This window comes from Anolis sagrei, chromosome 2, assembly GCF_037176765.1.
Source record: "Anolis sagrei isolate rAnoSag1 chromosome 2, rAnoSag1.mat, whole genome shotgun sequence".
In the NCBI taxonomy this organism is placed as follows: Eukaryota; Metazoa; Chordata; class Lepidosauria; order Squamata; family Dactyloidae; genus Anolis; species Anolis sagrei.
In genome coordinates, this window is record NC_090022.1 from 29144821 (window position 1) to 29165807 (window position 20987).

General features: G+C 42.3%; 1 protein-coding gene across 3 annotated transcripts in view; it reads right to left on the reverse strand.

The window, feature by feature from the left end:
* Nucleotides 1-20987, reverse strand: part of FAM107A (family with sequence similarity 107 member A) — an 81370-nt gene that overhangs the window by 21213 nt on the left and 39170 nt on the right. Inside the window, exon 1 of one of the 3 annotated variants that reach the window (XM_060766465.2) lies at nt 10896-11051. The exons of the other annotated variants lie outside the window; for them this stretch is intronic. The gene's annotated coding sequence lies outside the window, so the exon portion shown is untranslated. Of the gene's footprint in view, nt 1-10895; nt 11052-20987 lie in introns of those variants that run through there. 3 annotated transcript variants of the gene reach the window in all.

The following is a 20987-nucleotide window of genomic DNA, read 5'->3' on the forward strand; positions in this document are numbered from 1 at the left end:
TTCTTGGCAAGAAAGCCTTGTAATAGGTTCATCTTGGGGTTGACATAAGTTAGAAATGACCTGAAGGTACAAAACAATAATAACAATTGTAATGTAGCTTTGAAAGCAACCAGAGTGTGCAAGCTATGGGACCATGTCCTAAGAAACTGTCTACCAAAGCTTGCTTCCTCATAGGGGAATAATATTAGGGAATTTAGAAATAAGGATTACAAAAGCACTTTGCATATTAGGAACACAAAAATCATTTAAAAACACAGGCCACAGGGAAGCGCTCTGTGTGCCTTAAAATAATATTTAGATACCTCCAGTCACCCCACTCCCCCCAAGAGTTGAATCACTCTGTTTTGTATCACATTTTACTATGATAGGGGGACTCTACTTTTCCATGGTTTCCTCCACATTTTGCAAAATTACCCTTGCCAAATACAATAATCAAATTAAAGTCATAATTGCTTGTGCTTGAATTATGCAAACCCAGTGGTTGGAGTTTGGCCATAAAACATGATTAGCTGTAATGGATTTTTAACATATTTTGAGATATATGTGTGTATAAGGAATACAATTCTCACTATACTCTCTGAATTAGAAATGAAAGGAAATGAAAGAAATGCCAGAGGACCTCTTATTTTGTTCTTAGTGACAAGTTAGTGTTCCCACTTGGATATTTTAGTGTAAAATGAGAGGTACATGGAGACGCAGTTCCTGGGCACTTTGTCAGAAGGAGAAAGGAACTGCTTTGGTGTTTATTTCTTCAAAGGACTCTTATGTAACCCTTTCCTCCTGCATCAAAGAGGCCTGAAAACTCTTGCAGAGTCAGGTTCAATGGAACTGTCCAAAATACAGAGCTTGGAAGTTTGTGTGCATATGTGCCTTCAAGTCTCCTGTTGAGTTATGGCAGCTCCATCCATTTTCTTAGTAAGGAATATTCATAAGCGGTTTGACAGTTCCTTCCTCTGAAATATAGCCTATAGCAGAGCTTCTTAAACATTTGCATTCGCAATCCCTTTTGGCTTGAGAAATTTTTCTCTTACTCTGGGTATATACATATATAAAATAGGTATAAAATACCAAACATTTACTGATAACAAATCAGCATTTGCAAGGATTGCTAAACAGTAGAGTTGTGCACGGAACAATTTCCCTTTGTTTCATCCGTTCTTTTGTTACCTTCGGGAGCACGTAACGGGAAGGCCCCTCTTGGTACAAAAATCAGCCTGACACAAAAGCAAGCAGGAGCCGATGCCATCTCCTCACCTGCTTTTCGTGAGCATGTGGCACTCCATGCCTCTTTGCCTTGGAAAGAGAGTGCATGTGTGTGTGGCATGCAGGCCCAGTAAGCTCGCATGTCTGCCTGTAGCCAAGTGCCTCCTCTAGAATAAGAATGAGAAGTTGCCTCCTTGCCTTGGAAAGAGAGTGTGTGTCTGTGTGGCATGCAGGCCCAGAAAGAGTGTGCACCTGCCTGCAGCCATTCGCCTCCTCTAGAGTAAGAATGAGAACTTGCCTCCTTGCCTTGGAAAGAGAGTGCATGCATGTGTGGCGTGCAGGCCCGGTAAGCATATGTGACTGTCTGCAGCCAAAATCCTCCTTTAGAGTAAGAATGAGAACTTGCCTCCTTGCCTTGGAAAGAGTGTGTGTGCATATATAAACCAGTGTCTGAACCCAAGGGGCAGCTGGGCTTTCCACAGAAGTTGAGGAAGCAGGAACCCATTTTGTTTCCTTCTGCTTCAGGGTAAGCTTCTTTAAATTTAACAGCTTTCAGCGCTGCTTTCTTTGAGAGGCGGGGCTTCCTGAGTTTAAAAATTAACTGCTCTGTTTGAGGGGAGGAGCTTCCTGAGTTTGAAAATTAACTGCTTTGTCTGAGAGGCGGAGCTTCCTGGTTATCCTATATAAACCAGTGTCTGAACCCAAGGGGCAGCTGGGCTTTCCACAGAAGTTGAGGAAGCAGGAACCCATTTTGTTTCCTTCTGCTTCAGGGTAAGCTTCTTTAAATTTAACAGCTTTCAGCGCTGCTTTCTTTGAGAGGCGGGGCTTCCTGAGTTTAAAAATTAACTGCTCTGCTTCAGGGGAGGGGCTTCCTGAGTTTGAAAATTAACTGCTTTGTCTGAGAGGCGGAGCTTCCTGGTTATCCTATATAAACCAGTGTCTGAACCCAAGGGGCAGCTGGGCTTTCCACAGAAGTTGAGGAAGCAGGAACCCATTTTGTTTCCTTCTCAGTAACCTATACTTTCACCCCTGCATACAGACAACAACATCAAACACACACCAAGAGGAGGTCATTAGCAACCTCCAGATGGAACAAACACGAAAACTTCCCATCTCATGCACAAGCTGTGGCATGTTCAGCTTTTTCACACTACAGTTACTCAATTACATCTGCCCCAAGTGTACACAGATCACTCGCATGGAACACAGGATACGACAACTCGAGGACCGTATTAAGACCCTTAAGGACATTCAGGAACTTCAGCTGTTCTTAGACACCACACACCACACTGGCCTAGACACGCAGCCCATATCACACCAACATTACGGGGAGGCTCAACAGAACAGCACCTCAGATGTCGACAACCCTCAGGCTTGGAGAAATGTCACCCTTAGAAAGACACATAGGACCCGGAAGCCTCCTCAGAATACTTCCGCTCAGCTGCAGTTACACAATAGATTCCAAATTCTCACACAACTAGCACCTGACCAAGAAACACAACATATTGGGGAAGACCAGAATGGCTTAGATACTGATCAGTAGCTCATCCTTGATCAGTGTGCGGGGGATAGCCCTGACTGGGACAACACTTCACAACATTCACACTTGCACAATCCTGCAGGTGTACCATCCCCAACCATAGACCAGGAGCAACAGGAACACATACAGGAGAACCATAGGCTCTTGGACGAATCTCAATGGATTGTCCTTGACGAATGCACCGGGGATGTCGAGGAGGAGGACAACACTTTTCACCTACACAATTCACACCAACAGGATCACTTTTCTGGAGACCTACACACTACATTGCACAAAAGGGGCCCTGTCATTCCTGAAAGTAAACAGGTCTTGGTAGTAGGCGACTCCCTCCTTAGAGGAACGGAAGCTGTCATTTCCAGACCGGATGGGATGGCTCGAGAAATATGCTGCCTACCGGGGGCAAAAATACACCATATCACTCAGAGGCTCACCAGGCTCCTCAAGCCCTATCACCATCCTCCCCTCATGTTGATTCATGTAGGAACCAATGATACTGCAAGGCATACGTTTCAAAAGATCACAAATGATTTTTGAGCTCTAGGAGCAATGCTAAAAGAATGTAATGTACAGGTGGTCTTTTCATTCCTCCTCCCTGTTGTAAGACACGGACCCACAAGAGCCAGAAAAATAGTACAGGTCAATGACTGGCTTAGAAAATGGTGTCAGGAGGAACGCTTTGGCTTCCTCGACCATGGCCTGCTTTTCCAGGAGGATGGCCTACTGGCAAGGGATGGGGTGCATCTCACACAAGTAGGAAAACACCTTTTTGCTCACAGACTCGCAAACCTCATTAGACGCACTTTAAACCAGGTCCACCGGGGGAGGGGGACAACAGCCTTGCGAACACTACTTTACCCATAATGTCTGGGAATCGCCAGAAGGCTAAACGGAGGGCTGCACAAACACAACAAGGACCAAGTACCAAAAGCACAATAATCCCAATTAAACAGCTCAAGGGAAGATCCCAGGGACTCACATGTCTTTACACTAATGCACAGAGCATGGGAAATAAACAAGACGAACTCCAACTTCTAGCACAACACCACAAATATGATATCATAGCCATCACTGAAACCTGGTGGGATGACTCCTATCGCTGGAATGTAGATATCGAGGGGTATAACCTCTTTCACAGAAACCGAACAAAGGGGAGAGGAGGCGGAGTAGCCTTATATGTCAAAAACTCTTATGCTGCAGAAGAAATTCAAGACAGCAATCTGGGAAACCAGCTTGAAATCATCTGGATAAGAATCAAGGGAACTGGGACTCAAAAAGATGTCGTTGTAGGCGTCTACTACAGACCCCCAAGCCAGGAGGAAGATCTTGATGAAGTCTTCTGCCAACAGTTGACCAAACAGGCACAGAGAAGAGATGTAGTAGTCATGGGCGATTTCAACTATCCCGATATTTGCTGGAAAACAAACTCGGCCAAGAGTACAAGGTCCAACAAATTCCTCGCTTGCCTTGCAGACAATTTCATGGTCCAGAAGGTAGAAGAGGCAACAAGGGGATTGGCTACTCTTGATCTCATCCTAACAAATGCGGAGGACCTGATCGATGCGGTCGAAGTGGTAGGATCCTTAGGGGCAAGTGACCATGTGCTCCTGCAATTTGAGGTACAAAGGAAGGCCAAAACTAAGACAAGTCAAACCCGCATTTTGGACTTTAGGAGAGCTGATTTCCAAAAAATGAAGGAAACGCTGAGCAGCATTCCATGGACACAGATACTAAAAGACAAGGGAGCTACGGATGGATGGGAATTTCTCAAGAGTGAAATACTCAAGGCGCAATTGCAAACTGTGCCAACAAAGAGAAAAAATAGGACAAGTGCAAAGAAGCCAGAATGGATGTCCAAAGAACTTCTAACTGTGCTAAGACACAAAAGGGACATGCACAAGAAGTGGAAAAAGGGAGAAATCACCAAAGAAGAATTCAAACAAATAGCCAACACCTGTAGGGAAAAGGTCCGCAAGGCTAAAGCAAAAAACGAGCTCAGACTTGCCAGGGACATTAAAAACAATAAAAAGGGCTTCTATTCTTATGTCAGTAGAAAAAGGAAAAACAAGGAGGCGATAGGACCTCTTCGAGGAGAAGATGGGGCAATGCTGACAGGGGATTGGGAAAAGGCAGAACTACTTAATGCCTTCTTTGCCTCGGTCTTCTCACAAAAAGAGAGTCTTCAACCTCAGCAAGATGGAGTGGATGAGGGATTGGAGGACATCCAACCCCAAATTGGGAAAGAAGTCATCCAGGAATACCTGGCCGCTCTTAATGAGTTCAAGTCCCCAGGGCCAGATCAACTACACCCAAGAGTATTGAAGGAACTAGCGGAAGTCATTTCGGAACCATTGGCAACCATCTTTGAGAGTTCTTGGAGAACGGGAGAAGTTCCAGCAGATTGGAGGAGGGCCAATGTGGTCCCAATCTTCAAGAAGGGAAAAAAGGACGACCCAAACAACTACCGTCTGGTCAGCCTCACGTCGATACCGGGCAAGATTCTGGAAAAGATTGTTAAGGAAGCGGTCTGCAAACACTTAGAAACAAATGCAGTCATCGCTAATAGTCAACATGGATTTATCAAAAACAAGTCATGCCAGACTAATCTGATCTCTTTCTTCGATAGAGCTACAAGCTGGGTAGATGCGGGGAATGCCGTGGATGTAGCGTACCTGGATTTCAGTAAAGCCTTCGACAAGGTCCCCCATGACTTTCTGGCAAGGAAACTAGTCCAATGTGGGCTAGGCAAAACTACGGTGAGGTGGATCTGTAATTGGTTAAGTGGACGAACACAGAGAGTGCTCACTAATGCTTCCTCTTCATCCTGGAAAGAAGTGACGAGCGGAGTGCCGCAGGGTTCCGTCCTGGGCCCGGTCCTGTTCAACATCTTTATTAATGACTTAGATGAAGGGCTAGAAGGCAGGATCATCAAGTTTGCAGACGACACCAAATTGGGAGGGATAGCCAATAGTCCAGAGGACAGGAGCAGAATTCAAAACGATCTTGACAGATTAGAGAGATGGGCCAAAACTAACAAAATGAAGTTCAACAGTGACAAATGCAAGATACTCCACTTTGGCAGAAAAAATGAAATGCAAAGATACAGAATGGGTGACGCCTGGCTCGAGAGCAGTACGTGTGAAAAAGATCTTGGAGTCCTCGTGGACAACAAGTTAAACATGAGCCAACAATGTGATGTGGCGGCAAAAAAAGCCAATGGGATTTTGGCCTGCATCAAGAGGAGCATAGTGTCTAGATCTAAGGAAGTAATGCTACCCCTCTATTCTGCTTTGGTTAGACCATATCTGGAATATTGTGTCCAATTCTGGGCACCACAATTCAAGAGAGATATTGACAAGCTGGAATGTGTCCAGAGGAGGGCGACAAAAATGATCAAGGGTCTGGAGAATAAGCCCTATGAGGAGCGGCTTAGGGAACTGGGCATGTTTAGCCTGAAGAAGAGAAGGCTGAGAGGAGATATGATAGCCATGTATAAATATGTGAGAGGAAGCCACAGGGAGGAGGGAGCAAGCTTGTTTTCTGCTTCCTTGGAGACTAGGACGCGGAACAATGGCTTCAAACTACAAGAGAGGAGATTCCATCTGAACATTAGGAAGAACTTCCTGACTGTGAGAGCCGTTCAGCAGTGGAACTCTCTGCCCCGGAGTGTGGTGGAGGCTCCCTCTTTGGAAGCTTTTAAGCAGAGGCTGGATGGCCATTTGTCAGGGGTGATTTGAATGCAATATTCCTGCTTCTTGGCAGGGGGTTGGACTGGATGGCCCTTGAGGTCTCTTCCAACTCTTTGATTCTATGATTCTATGATTCTATGATATGTGGCGTGCAGACCCAGAAATCATGAATGCTTACTTGCAGCTGAGCACATCTCCTCTAGAGTAAAATAGCTTCAATGCGTAAAATGACAGGAAGGGGAGCCTGGGAAGTCACACTTTCTATCTGCCAATGGGCAGATAGAAAATGGATCTTTTGGCACCGCAGAGTGAAAACAGATACCTGGCCTCCCCATTTTGGGAGGTTCCCAAAAAATGGATTGGAGCCTCCACCAAAAGCCAGGACACAAAATGGGTCAAGGTTTACCAAAAGCACAACTTTACTAAACAGACTGTTTTTTTCTTTGACGAAGTACAGTTGAAGCATCTCTTGAAGAGTAGACTGTAAATACTGCACAGCAGATTTGGGTCAATGTCTAAAAAAGCTGCCGAGGTCAGAAAACTTTTACTGTTGCCAAAATTTTGGGACCCTAACATTGGGCTCAGGATCTACAGTGTAAGAATCAGTGGCCTGTATATGTTGGCAGTCTCCCACCCAAGTACTAACCAGGAGTGATTTTGCTTAGCTTCCAAGATAAGTTGGGATCTAGTGCCGTTGGGATTTTTAGATCCTTCTTTTAAGTAATATACTGCACATAACATGTAGTAAATTCATCTTTTCAAATAACAAAAGTATAACAGCATTATAGTACACTATGTAACATGATTTTTGTTCCTGGGCTATAAATTTCATTTTCTAATTGGTTCTATCATAAAAACATTGAAAAAGATATTAAACTGCAAAAGCTTTGTTTTTGTGGGACATCCTACAGCACATTTTGCGCTAGATTTTCAACAAATATCTCACAGAATCTCAATCAATTCAACATAGTTTCTGGCAGCCACAAAAGTGAATTTTCTGGAGTATAATGCAACTACTTTCAAAGTAAGTACTGCACAATTAAACAGGAAATAACACTTTCAAACCAGGAACAGAATTTTACATAGTGTTTTAGTTGTGACTTAATAAGGGAAAATTTTGCAGTGTTAATCAGGTGTGTAACTACGGGAGGGGGGCAACATGAAGTCATTGACCCTCCTCCCTGAGTTCTCCCCCATGACTTTTCCTCCAGTCTCCAAATTTCTAGCAGTACAAAGAGTGAGACACTGAACATTGTTTACATCTGGAACTCTTCTATTTACTGTGCTCCCATCCCTTTGATAGCTTTGCCTGTCCCTTTTCTACCATCGCCTAAACTGCATTTCTAAATCTGCAACCAAAGTTCTAAGCTTTTGCAGTGCTAGACATTTGGGAACTGAAGGAAAATTCCATTGGGAGATACATTTCATTTTATGGGTAGGCAGTGCCATCATCCCCTTTGCTCCCGAGCTACGCCCCTATGTAACTTTAGCTGAAATGTCCAGTTACACCACTATAAATGGTGGAGTAATATCATATGACTCAAGTGCTGCTTTGTACTCAACTGTGGGTATTGAATGAGGAATGAATTGGATACGGAAAATGTCTGTTTTCTACCACAGGCCCATGGACTGCAGCATTCAAACTTTGAAAAGCATCAAAAAGTATTTATTTAACTTCTGAGAAATGGAGAAATGAAGCTTTCATCTTAATAATTATAACTATAACAAAGAAGAAAGATTGGGAGAATAACTAGAACTAAGAACCTTTAAAAAAACAACTTTATATTCTTTGCCAGACTCTGAAAAATCAGTAGCTAATTGTGGCCAGGGAAGAAATCCACAAATGGCATATGGAGTTGCATCTGTTCCTAGTCATTTTAGTTCATATAAAAGTTGCTCATTGGGATATGTATATCTATCTATCATCTATCTATCTATCTATCTATCTATCTATCTATCTATCTATCTATCTATCTATCTATCTATCTATCTATCTTTGGTTCTCAACCTGTAGGTCCCCAGGTGTTTGGCCTACAATGCCCAGAAATCCCAGCCAGTTTACCAGCTGGGTTGTTGTAGGTTTTTCGGGCTATATGACCATATTCTACAAGCATTCTCTCCTGACTTTTCACCTGCATCTATGACAAGCATCCTCAGAGGTTGTGACCTCACAACCTCTGAGGAAGCCTGCCTTAGATGCAGGCAAAACATCAGGAGAGAATGCTTCTAGAACATGGCTATATAGCCCAAAAAGCCTACAACAACCCAGCAATTCCAGCCATGGAAGCTTTCAACAATACAGTTTACCAGCTGTTAGGATTTCTGGGAGTTGAAGGCCAAAACATCTGGGGACCCACAGGTTGAGAATCACGGATATATTTTAGTAACAGAGAGCTGGAGTCCCACTGAGTCTATAGGATTTATATAAGAACTAACTTAAAATTGAGTAGTTGTTTCAATGGCTCTACTTCCAATTGATACTAAAGACTGGATTTAGACCAGAAGCTTTTCTTACTGTGGAGCTCCACCTATACTGAAAGAACTACAATGTCATTGAGTCCACTGCTTCTTAAACTGTGGATCCCAACTCCAAATGGGGTCCTCTAGGCACAATGTTGTGTTCATGAAAAATTTAGCAACAATAAAAGGATTATGAATGCCACTCATTTACATCAATCTGTTAGCAACAATGTGCAGTATTTACACTGGTCTCTGCAGAAAATGCTTCAGTTGTACTTTGTACAAAGGAAAATCAGCCTGTTTAGCAAGCCTGATTTGTTATCAGTAAATATTTTCCTAGTTCCAACAGACCTCACTACCTCTGAGGATGCTTGCCATAGATGCAGGTGAAACGTCAGGAGAGAATGCCTCTAGACCATGGCCATGTAGCCCAAATAAACCCCTACAACAACCCAGTAAATATTTGATTTTCATACCTCTTTATATACCTGGGGTCACGTAAAAAAGTTTTGGGCAGAAAATGGTTATGAGTAGGAAAAAAATAAAGTCCTGATCCAGTCCAGCCCCTGCCACACAGGGATACACAAACAAAGCATTCCTGAGACATGGCATTTCAATCTCTGGTTAAAGATTTCTAAAGAAAGACACTCTATAAAGCAGTCTATTTCATATCCTCAGCTTTATCCTCTGCCATAACTCTTTTCCAGTTTTTCTATCTCCTTCTCACTTTCCTCCTTCCAGCTAGATGTACTTCTACTGATGCAAACTGAATTCAAAATATAAGAATAGTTTGTGCTCAATTAACTTAGCAGCAGGGAGGGAGAGAAGGGAGGGAGAGAAGGGAGTGGAAACCTGCCTTTCCAAGTCAGGCAAATACGAACTACTGCAGCCAGACTCTGTGTTCCCCTTATTAATAATGTTTTAATTGCGTTGGGTCTTGCCTTGAGCTATGAGGAGAGGCAGTTAACAAATGATGATGATGATGATGATGATAATGATAATTCATGACTGCACTCTGATGCATCTGACTTTTCATCTGCGAAATATTTCAAGGTATGTTATTCCACGGCAAACAGCCTTTACTTTCAAATGATCTTCTTAATGTGTTGTCAAAGGCTTCCATGACCAGAATCATTGAGTGGCCAGAATCTCACAACCTCTGAGGATGCCTGCCATAGATGTGGTCAAAACATCAGGAGTGAGTGCTTTTGGAACATGGCCATACAGCCTGGAAAATTCAGAGCAACCCGGTCTTCTTAATGTTTAGGCAGGATCTCTTTCCTTGAAATTTGACTCAGGGCCCTTCCACACAGCCCTATATCCCAGAGTATCAAGGCAAAAATCCCACAATATCTGCTTTGAACTGGGTTACCTGAGTCCACACACAGATAATGTGGGATTTCCTGCCTTGATATTTTGGGATATAGGGCTGTGTGGAAGGGCCCTCAGATGGTTCTCAGTTTAGTCTTTGGAGAAGTTGAATAGCTTGCTCCATCTGCTACATGACATCTCTTCAGATATTAAAAAATATTCCTACTGTTATATCACCTCCTACAACTATATCCAATTGTTGGATCCTCTAGAATTACAGTATTTAGTCTAGATATGAGAATGATAATCCAGACTCATAGAAACACAGAGTTGGAAGAGACCCTGAGGGCCATCCAATCCAACCCACTGAACACAGAATCAAAACACCCCCCAACAAATGGTAATCCAGCCTCTGCTTAAAAAACATTGCTATGGGTTCAATCAAAACCAGTAGCCCAAAAACACCACATTGTAATCTAAGACAAGAAGAGCCATGTTTTGTCACAAGATCTTGTGACTGAATTCTATAGTTTAAGTACTATCTAAAATAATAGTTTGTCCGCCTTAAATCTCCCACCTTGCAAAGGATGAGCCCAGTCCCTAATATTGTGAAAGAAAAAGAAAAACATTCCTATATCCATTATCACAAACCATGCCTAATATTGCACACCTCTATCATTTCTTTCTTTACTCACCCCGTTTCTTAGCTAAACAGTGTTTTTCTCCATAAAGGAATCATTCTAGTCCATTTTTGCTGCTACTTTCTACACCTAATAATACCAGCTTGTATCTTGTGCAGCAACGCAGGTGAATAATTATAGCGTGCAGTTCACAATGCACTTTAAAACACCACTGAATGCTTGGATTAGCAGCAAACAGAATTGTGACGTTGAGGCACCTTGGACCGATTGCCAAAAAGATTGTATGGGTGACTGCAAGCTTATGGCAACTGAAGCATGCACTTACTAGTCAGGTTGAGTGAGTTTCAGACAAATATTTACTTTGGTATCAATAAAGGGGAGGAGTGTATCACAGACTTTTGTTGGATTCTACCTGCAGAATCACATGTTTAATAAATAATCCATGGTTTCCCCTAAAAACAAAAGAATCATTGTCTGCATACCAAATGACAAGGAGGACACCCGGATTGTTTTAATAGTTGTCTATGTTTTGAATCTGGTATTTGAATTCAATGGAACCAGCATGGTGTAGTGTTTTGAATATAGGGCTAAATGTCTGGAGACTATTCTTGTCCTTCCAATGTAGATGAGGAAAGGCAAAAGATTGGACACCACTGCTCTAACTGGCATTGAGTAGAGGGTTGCACATCATGGCCTATGGGCTGCCCCTGCCCCTCTGTGATGCTATGGTTCTACTAAACTCACTGTTGCTGCAGCTGCCACTGTGGCAACTACAATTCTTTATGGTGTGGAAACATGCTGAAACATTTTCCTGAAACATAGATGAAGCAGAAAGAGAAGGAATATGAGAAAGAAAGAGAAGAGAAGCGAAGCAGAAAGAGAAGGAATGTGAGAGCCGTTCAGCAGTGGAACTCTCTGCCCCGGAGTGTGGTGGAGGCTCCTTCTTTGGAAGCTTTTAAACAGAGGCTGGATGGCCATCTGTCAGGGGTGATTTGAATGTAATATTCCTGCTTTTTGGCAGGGGGTTGGACTGGATGGCCCATGAGGTCTCTTCCAACTCTTTGATTCTATGAATAATAAGACAGAATAGTCTACAGAACAGCAGATTTTTTTTTTACGAAAGAAGTGTTTACTTAGTTAATTAGCATATTCCTTCCCTTCCAAATGTTGCGGCATCAGAACTCACCCTTTACTCTGCACAAACTTTTGACAAAAGGGGAAAGTTTTTTCTCTCTCCATACCTTTGAATGATACTAGTTGGCACCTATTACTGAGAAATCCTTGACTTCCCTAAACTACAAGCTGCAGAATTCTGCTGGAGGCAGCCACTCAACAGGAAAGCAGGAGACCCCTCTTTAAAATGCTAATGTAATAAGGTCCTAGGTCTTGGTTTTCGGCTTGGAAACTTCAGGGTCTGAGATGCTTCTCAACTGGCAACCCTATGTGTAACAGATATAGAACTGGTGCAATATATGACCTGTAAAACGCACACTAGAAAGCAGCCTGGCTGCACCATTTTACATTATTTGCCTTTTCTGAGCACATTTCAGGGGCAGTCCCAGTTAGGATATTTTGCAGTAGTCTAACTGAGACGCAGCTCCAGCATGCCTTGCCACAAGATAATATTTTCATCAACCTTTCTACCACTGAACATTCAATGACTTTTCCTGCTTTTCATTTCTTGAGCAAGGACCCAACTAGATACCCCCAGACCCATAGCAGCAAAATCAAAACAAATGTCAGACTAGATCTAAGCTAATTGACAGCTAAGACAATTCCAGTTCCAACTAAGCTGAGGTTACAATCAACAGTTGTCAGCCACAATGACAATCATTTACTATGTGTCTGGAGCCTCTGGTCATGTTTTAAACTCCTAGGCAACCGCAGGGAGGGGGAAAAGCCTGTTAAAAGGTCAACCATCTCTGCTAGAACAGAGGGTCTTGTGAGGTGTGTTAAACAACTGACCCAACCATGAGTGACACCAGCTTACTGTGAACTTCTATTTCTTTCTAAGCAACACAAGACAATAAACTACTTTTCCACTTTCTCTGGACGCATGGGGTCAGCTCTGGAAAGTTATTTTGTGTACCCACCAATTACCTTAATTTGGCAGGGATGGTTCCAATTGATCCTCTGTTGTCCCACTTTTTCAAGTGCTATTAAAATGTCAATTTCTATGTCCGTTTCTCACTTCCCCCCTTTTTTTCCAGCTTACTGCAGTTGACCTGTGCACTTTGAAATCAGTTTGAACAAAGTGTAGTAAGTTGAAGACAAAGTGGGAAAGTGGGAAGTCAGAAAAACCCATAAAAACCCATAAGTACTCCCAACTCTTCCAAAAAGAAGACTACAGTAATGGGACAATGCTGTTATGCTTCAGGAATTGGACTATGAGTCTGGAGACCAGGGCTTGAATCCCTGCTCAGACATGAAGCCCACTGGGTGATTTTGGGTGAATCACACTCTCTTAGTCTTAGGCCAGTGGTTCTCAACCTGGGGTCCCCAGATGTTTTTGGCCTACAACTCTCAGAAATCCTAACCAGTTTACTAGCTGTTAGGATTTCTGGTAATTGAAGGCCAAAAACATCTGGGGACCCCAGGTTGAGAACCACTGTCTTAGGGGAAGGCAAAGGCAACTCTCCTCTGAACAAATGTTGCCATGAAAACCCTATGATAAATTCACCTTAGGATTGCCATAGCTTGTAAATGACTTAAAGCTGCATAATAACAACAAATGTGAATTACACATGGTTTATTTTACATTGCACCACAAGTTAGAGGTCTCGATCTCATTCCAAATGGACCACTGACTTTCCCCACAATGCATAGTGGCTTCCACTGTGTATCCCAGGATTTTTTGTTTAAACCAACTTTTCCCTGTTTTGGCAGAGTCAGGGGAAATTCCAGAGTTTGCTTGAAACTCTAGAGAAATGGTTCCCAGATGTTTTGGCCTTCAACTCCCAGAAATCCTAACAATCGGTAAACTGGCTGGGATTTATGGGAATTGTAGGTGAAAACACCTGGGGACCCACAGGTTGAGTACCACTGCTCTAGAGCGAGGGTCCTCAAACTTTTTAAACAGAGGGCCAGGTCACAGTCCCTCAAACTGTTGGAGGGTCGGATTATAATTTGAAAAAAAGCATGAATGAATTCCTATGCACACTGCACATATCTTATTTGTAGTGCAAAAACCATTTAAAACAATACAATAATTAAAACGAAGAACAATTTTAACAAATACTGTATAAACTTATTAGTATTTCAATGGGAAGTGTGGGCCTTCTTTTGGCTGATGAGATAGGATTGTTGTGTTCTTGTGTGCTTTCAAGTAGTTTCAGACTTAGGTTGACCCTGAGCGAGGGCTGGGTAAATGATCTTGGAGGGCCGTATCTGGCCCTCGGGCCTTAGTTTGAAGACCCTGCTCTAGAGTATTCCAGGGCTTTGGGATATCCTGAACAGTAGGACTGGGTCCAGTTCAGCCTGATTCACTATCGAGATGAGACACTGGCATTATCTCCCTGTCATTATCACAGGGAAAAGGTAGAGATTATGCCCACATCATGGTCACCGCCTTTACTAGCCAGCTACAAAGATCCATCTGAGTTCCTGATTCACTATCGAGATGAGACACTGGCCATTGTGGGTATCTCTACTGATGTCAGAATGACCATAAGACAATAAGTAAGAAGGTTGCAAACTCCACAGTGTCTATATGGAGAGGTTGCCCAGTGGATCTTTTAAAACAGTGCAATCGCATGCATGTCTACTCAGTGGGTTTTCTCTCAGTAAGCATGCATAGGATCATATTCTTAGTTCATCTGTACTTGATGACTTGAGATGCATCTACATTGAATAATTATTTCAGTTTAAGACACTTTACTTGCCATGGCTCAATGATATAGAATTTTGGGATTTGTAGTTTGGTGGGGGACCAGCACTCTTTGGTAGAGAAGGCTAAAGGCCTTGTAAAACTACAAATCCTAGGGTTTCATAGCATTGAACCATGGCTGTGGCATCAAACTGGCATTCATTTTAGTTGATGTATCTTTGGAATGTATTTGGCCACTCTTAGACCTGAACACATCCAAATCTCGTCCCACTCTCTGATATTGTAGTTTAACAAGAACAAACTGAAGTTTTTTGTGCTATTTTCTAGAGAAAAGGAGATTACTGCAAAGTAAAAGTGTCACATGTAACCTTGAGAAATAACAACCTCAGAACCTTTTCCTCCTTAAGAAACACAGCGGGTGTGTCCAAGAAGCTGATGTTCCACTGGGCCCATTAAAAAAAAAAACCCAAGCGCTTGACTGCCAAAGTGCAAATATTAAATACAAAAGGGTTTCCATGCCAACTCAGATTCTGCCTCCTCACTTTCAAGGTTTCAAGTGCCCAAGTCTGATCTATTTCAAACTCTGAGAAAAGTCACTTGTTGAGGGAATATTTCCCCAACAGCCCACAAAAGCATACATCTTACCATTCTAAACCTATAGTACAGAAATAGACAATATATATTTGCTTTTTCTGTGTAGTTCTTTTATAAGAGGACTATGTGAATAAAATGCATTAGATGGAATGAAGTAAAGAGAAAGAAATACAGCCAGCCCTCCACAACTGCAGGTTTCATTTTTGCATATTTGGATAATTAGTAGATTTGGTCAATATCTTCAGCATAAACTCTATGGTCTACTTTGGCTAGAAGCTGACCTTTAGTTGTGTTAGAGCAGTGATTCTCAACCTTCCTAATACCCCTTAACACAGTTCCTCATGTTGTGGTGACCCCCAACCAGGAAATTATTTTTGTTGCTACTTCATAACTGTAATTTGTCTACTGTTATGAATCATAATATAAATATTTAACATTCAATATGTATTTTTATTCACTGGACCACATTTGGCACAAATACCCAATACGCCCAAATTTGAATACTGGTAGGGTTTGGGGAGGAGGTTGATTTTGTCATTTGGGAGTTGTAGTTGGTGGGATTTATAGTTCACTTACAATCAAAGACCATTCTGAACTCCACCAATGATGGAATTGAACCAAACTTGGAACACAGAACTCCAATGACCAAGAGAAAATACTGGGAGGGTTTGGTGGGCATTGACCTTGAGTTTTGGAGATGTAGTTCACCCACATCCTTATGTATTTTCTCATGGGAGATTAATAAAAACAAAGACTGACTTTTTAAAAATAGTGTTGCAAATCATCTAAGCTGCTTCTGCTGTTCCTCTTGATGCCGCTGGGCCACTCTCAGCACTTTCCCTCCTGCCTTGAATGGACTCCCTAGTGGGAGCGTTCCTCCAGCCCCATGCACTCTCCCTCACCCGCACATGTGCACCACATTGCCATGTGCCGAGCATGCCTGCTCTCCCCTCCCCCACTTGGAGTCTCAGAAACAGCCCTTCCCTTGGTGGAGAGGCCAGCTGAAAGGTTGGCCAATCCAAAAAGGAAGAGAAGGACAGGCAGAGAGACCTACAGCCTTTTTTTTTCAATCAGAAAAAAATATGTGTTTTCTGATTGTCTTTGGTGACCCCTCTGAAACCCCCCTCGTGACCCTCCCAGTGGTCCTGACCCCCAGGTTGAAAAATGCTGTGTTAGAGAATCTAGAGCAGGGGTCCTCAAACTTTTTAAACAGAGGGCCAGGTCTCAGTCCCTCAAACTAACTGTTGGAGGGCCGGATTATAATTTGGAAATAAAAACATGAATGAATTCTTATGCACACTGCACATATTTTATTTGTAGTGCAAAAACACTCAAAAACAATACAATAAATAAAATGAAGAACAATTTTAACAAATATAAACTTATTAGTATTCCAATGGGAAGTGTGGGCCTGCTTTTGGCTGATGAGATAGGACTGTTGTTATTGTGTGCTTTCAAGTTGTTTCAGACTTAAGTTGACCCTGAGCGAAGGCTGGGTAAATGACATTGGATGGCCATATCAGGCCCCTGGGCCTTAGTTTGAGGACCCCTGATCTAGAGATTGCTAGAGAGGATACTTCTTTAAACATTAGTAGGTTATCTAGTTTAATCCGCAAGTTCATGTTGGACCTAGAGTTTCCAAGAGAGATGATCTCTCAGGTAAACAAATAGTTTTTTTAAAAAAAAATCATGGATTTTCTGCCAGAATTCTGAACTCCTAACCTCAGCAAATTTGGCAGGCTGACTGTTACTCATTTCTTCTATTTCCAAATAGACAGAGAAGCAGGAAAAAGCCCATCGTGGTGACATCTGAGATGAGAATTGTCAGAGCTATAAAAAAAACCCTTACAATTTTAAAAGCCATTTGAGGCCCAGTTCAGTTGCAATTAGGAATGGTTCGCTTAGTCATTTCTTAGTATTGTGACACCATATATTAATTGATTTAGCCGCATAGTGATCAACACAGCATAAGAGTGCTGAAAGTGTTCCCTGTCTTCCATCCTTCTGCCGTGCCCTGTCTTCATCTCAAATGTTTGTGCTTGTTTACTTATGGTGACACCATGAATTGCATAGGATTGTCTTAGGCAAGAGGTGTGTTTTGCCTATAATTAGTATTGGGAGGGAAGCAGGGAGAATCTCATATTTCGAGTTGCTGATTTACAAAATCCTTTGAACTCCATATTAAAGAAACCACAGCTGCAATGTAGACAGGATTTTTAGAAGCCACCATTGGTGGCAGTGGAGAATGCTTAATAGTATACTTTCTGCATAAGAGATAATTTGGGGAAAGAAGGGTGATTTTGGAAAGTTTAGTCTACCCTTCCCTGTTCTGTGACTGCCCCTCCCAAATTTATGCATGTTTCACTCAGTTTTTTAAAAACCCTTTGGCCACTAATTAAGTTTTTAAAGGACTAATTGGTATGCTGGGGACTGGGAGAGGAAGGGGAGACCTGGAAAAGAGGCCCGTGGGGAAAGCAACCCCTTTTTTTGTGTGTGTGCCTTCAATTTGTTTCTGACATATGGCACCCCTAAGGCAGTGGTTCCCAACCTTTTTTTTGACCAGGAACCACTTAACCAAGGGCCACTTTGACCAGGGACCACTCTCCAACATTAGTACCAAAAGAGTTACTAATCAGTTTTTGGTCAACTTTAGATTCGGTTTTGTTATTTGTCAGAAAATTGCATTGGATAGACCACATCGGCTCTAGTTTCTGATACAGGACATATGCCACCCAGTAGTCGCCATCTGCTCGCCCACAGAAAACCATATTTAATAATCTAGAGCTGATGTGATAGTAGTAATATTTCGTGGGTAGTCAGATTATCCCCTCCTGACATCTCTGTTGCCTTGGCACTATAAGAGGGTTTCGCAAGACCAGTCGCTCTAGTTGCCACATGGTTTTGAGGCAACGGTGTAGTAATGGTGAGACCACAGATCCTATTTTCATTCTTGGGGACCACTGGTGGTCCACAGACCACAGGTTGGAAACTACTGCCTTAAGGTGATCCTACCATGAGATTTTTCTTGCCATAATTTTTTTCAGAGGGAGTTTTGGCTTTGATTTCCTCTGAGGCTGAGAAAGTGTGATTCCATGGCTGAATAGGAATTCAAACCCAGGTTTCCAGAATCTTAGTCTGGGTCTTATTGCCAGGTACATATATAATATGCCTGTAGGTTTATTGTGAGGATAAATCAAAGAAGGGGGAGAGAACCATGCAATTCAATTTGTGTTCAGCAGAGGAAGTCTGCTTCAGAAAGCAAGAATAAATATAATCAGGTCCATGATTTATTTTGTTGCCAGGTCTGATATTTCACTGCAGGAAAGATAAACCAGAAACATCCTGCCCTTGACAGCAGAACAAAGTGACACAGAAGATGCAAAGAAACTTAGTAACAAATCAATAAGGAACCCTTTGTAATAACCTGAAGTCAAGGATTCTTCTATGTACTTTTTTCTGGGCATCAAATGAGCTTTATTCCCTCCCATGAATATCAAACAATAAAGGAGTTATCCAAGGTGCTGAATCTATTTAAATGGGGCATATGGTTCAGCACCTTAGAGAGCTCCTTTGAAGTTTAGACTAAAGCTTGGACCTGGGAAACCACCAAACTGGGGCTAAGCATTCAGCCCTATAACAATTCAGCTGAACTCAAAAAAGAGCTTGGAGTATTTTGAAGTATTTCAGATTTTTGAATGCCCGAGAAGTAATTATCAACCTGCATTTACTAAGGGCCCTTCCATATAGCTCCATATACCCAGAATATCTAGGCAGAAAATACCACAATATCTGCTTTGAACTGCGTTATCTGAGTTCACACTGCCATATATTCCAGTTCATAGCAGATAATGTGGGATTTTATTCGGCTGTGTGGAAGGGGCCAAAAATAAAACACAATCATGAGAGCAGTGGAACTCTGCCCCGGAGTGTAGTGGAGGCTCTTTCTTTGGAAGCTTTTAAACAGAGGCTGGATGGCCATCTGTCGGGGGTGCTTTGAATGCAATTTTCCTGCTTCTTGGAAGGGGGTTGGACTGGACGGCCCATTAGGTCTCTTCCAACTCTATGATTCTATGCTGGAAACGCTTTCTTCTGGTTCAAAAGGCCAGTACTTTGATAGTTAGTTGGTACCTGATTCCACACTCAAGTGTTTTGATCAGCTCATAAGACTCCAATTCAGCCTTCCTCAGGAAACCTGTTGCCATATGCATAGTCATTCATTTCAGCAGTAGGGCAATGTCCCATGAAAATCCGCATTGCCTCCTTCCCAACAGAGTGAAAAAGGAACCTCTAGCAAGCCTTTGAGCTCTGGGATTGGGTTTGCCATCCAAAGCCCGGTGATTCATAACACTTTCCCAATAATGGCCTGAATAATTAATTATCTCAGCAGACCTCTCCAAACTTCTTGCATAATACTGGCGTTTCATCTGCCTGTGACTCTGCACTATTATGCCTTTTATCCCGGGACTTTTGCTTCAGCAGTTTGTGGGAGTTTGGCTTGTGTGGCGCTTCTCGCACTGCCAGGGCTGCTCCTGGCAGTCAAGAGGAAAATGCCCGGCATAACTTTAGACCTTTTGCACCCTTTTCACTCCCTCAAAGGCCAGACAATGCATCTTTCAGGAACAAAAGCTCCAAAAGCAGGGTCCGAGCTCCCTTTGTGCAGTTTCCATCTAAAACATTAAATAATTAACTGAGCCTAATTTTCCTGTATTCATAATGCAACAAGGCATCTGGAAGCTGAAGCTGGCTTCATCCTGAGCTATTCTCAGAGCCTGGGAAAGTTACGTCTTTGGATGCCACTTCCAGATTCAACTAGTCAGCATAGCCAAATGGCTACTTGTACCGGATAGTAATGTTTCCAGGCTGCAAGCATTGTTCTTGTCCCTTAGGAGAACTCTGAATAAAGGTGGTTTAGGATTTGATTTCTTGGTATGGAAGGTGCTTCTTGCTATGCAGTCAGAAATAAGCCTGAATATACATAAGGAAAGTCACCCATACTTAATGTAAGGTTAACCCAACTTTCTGTTTGAGTGACTGAGGGCCCTTTCACACAGCCGTATATCCCAGACTACCAAGGCAGAAAATCCTACACTATCTGCTTTGATCTGGGTTATCTGAGTCCACACTCAGAAAATATCGATTTTCTGCCTTGATATTCTGGGATATAGGGCTGTGTGGAAGGGTCCTGAGAAGCTCCTTTGTCTCTGAGTGGAATTGAACCTATTTATTTTTATTTTTAAATAGCAGATTGCAGCCAAAGAAACACAACAAGTCACATATTTGTCCTTCCCTCCCTTAACAAACCCAATGAATCACTTTAAATAGCTCTCTGAAATGTCAAGCACTTGCTGTTCAGCAAGAACATTCCGGTGGCCAGCAACACTGCAAAAATGGCAAAAGTGGTACATCGATACTGATCTCCCTCCTTGAGCAGTTGTATCTTTCTCTGTGGTTACCATCATTACATGAAACATTATTATACACTGTACATTATTAACCATTCTATATATTTTGTACATTATGAACAAGCCCATATAATTTGGGCGCAATAACAGGCACTAAAAATAATTAATTAGAACTATACATGATCATTCTTTTATTATTGATTTTGGAATTGGAATTACCTACTGACTTTTCTGAACCCAGCTGCTTTGGGTCTCTTCTAAGAGAGGAGTGCAAGATATAAATATAATAATGATAATATTGATATTCCCAAGTCATCTGACAAT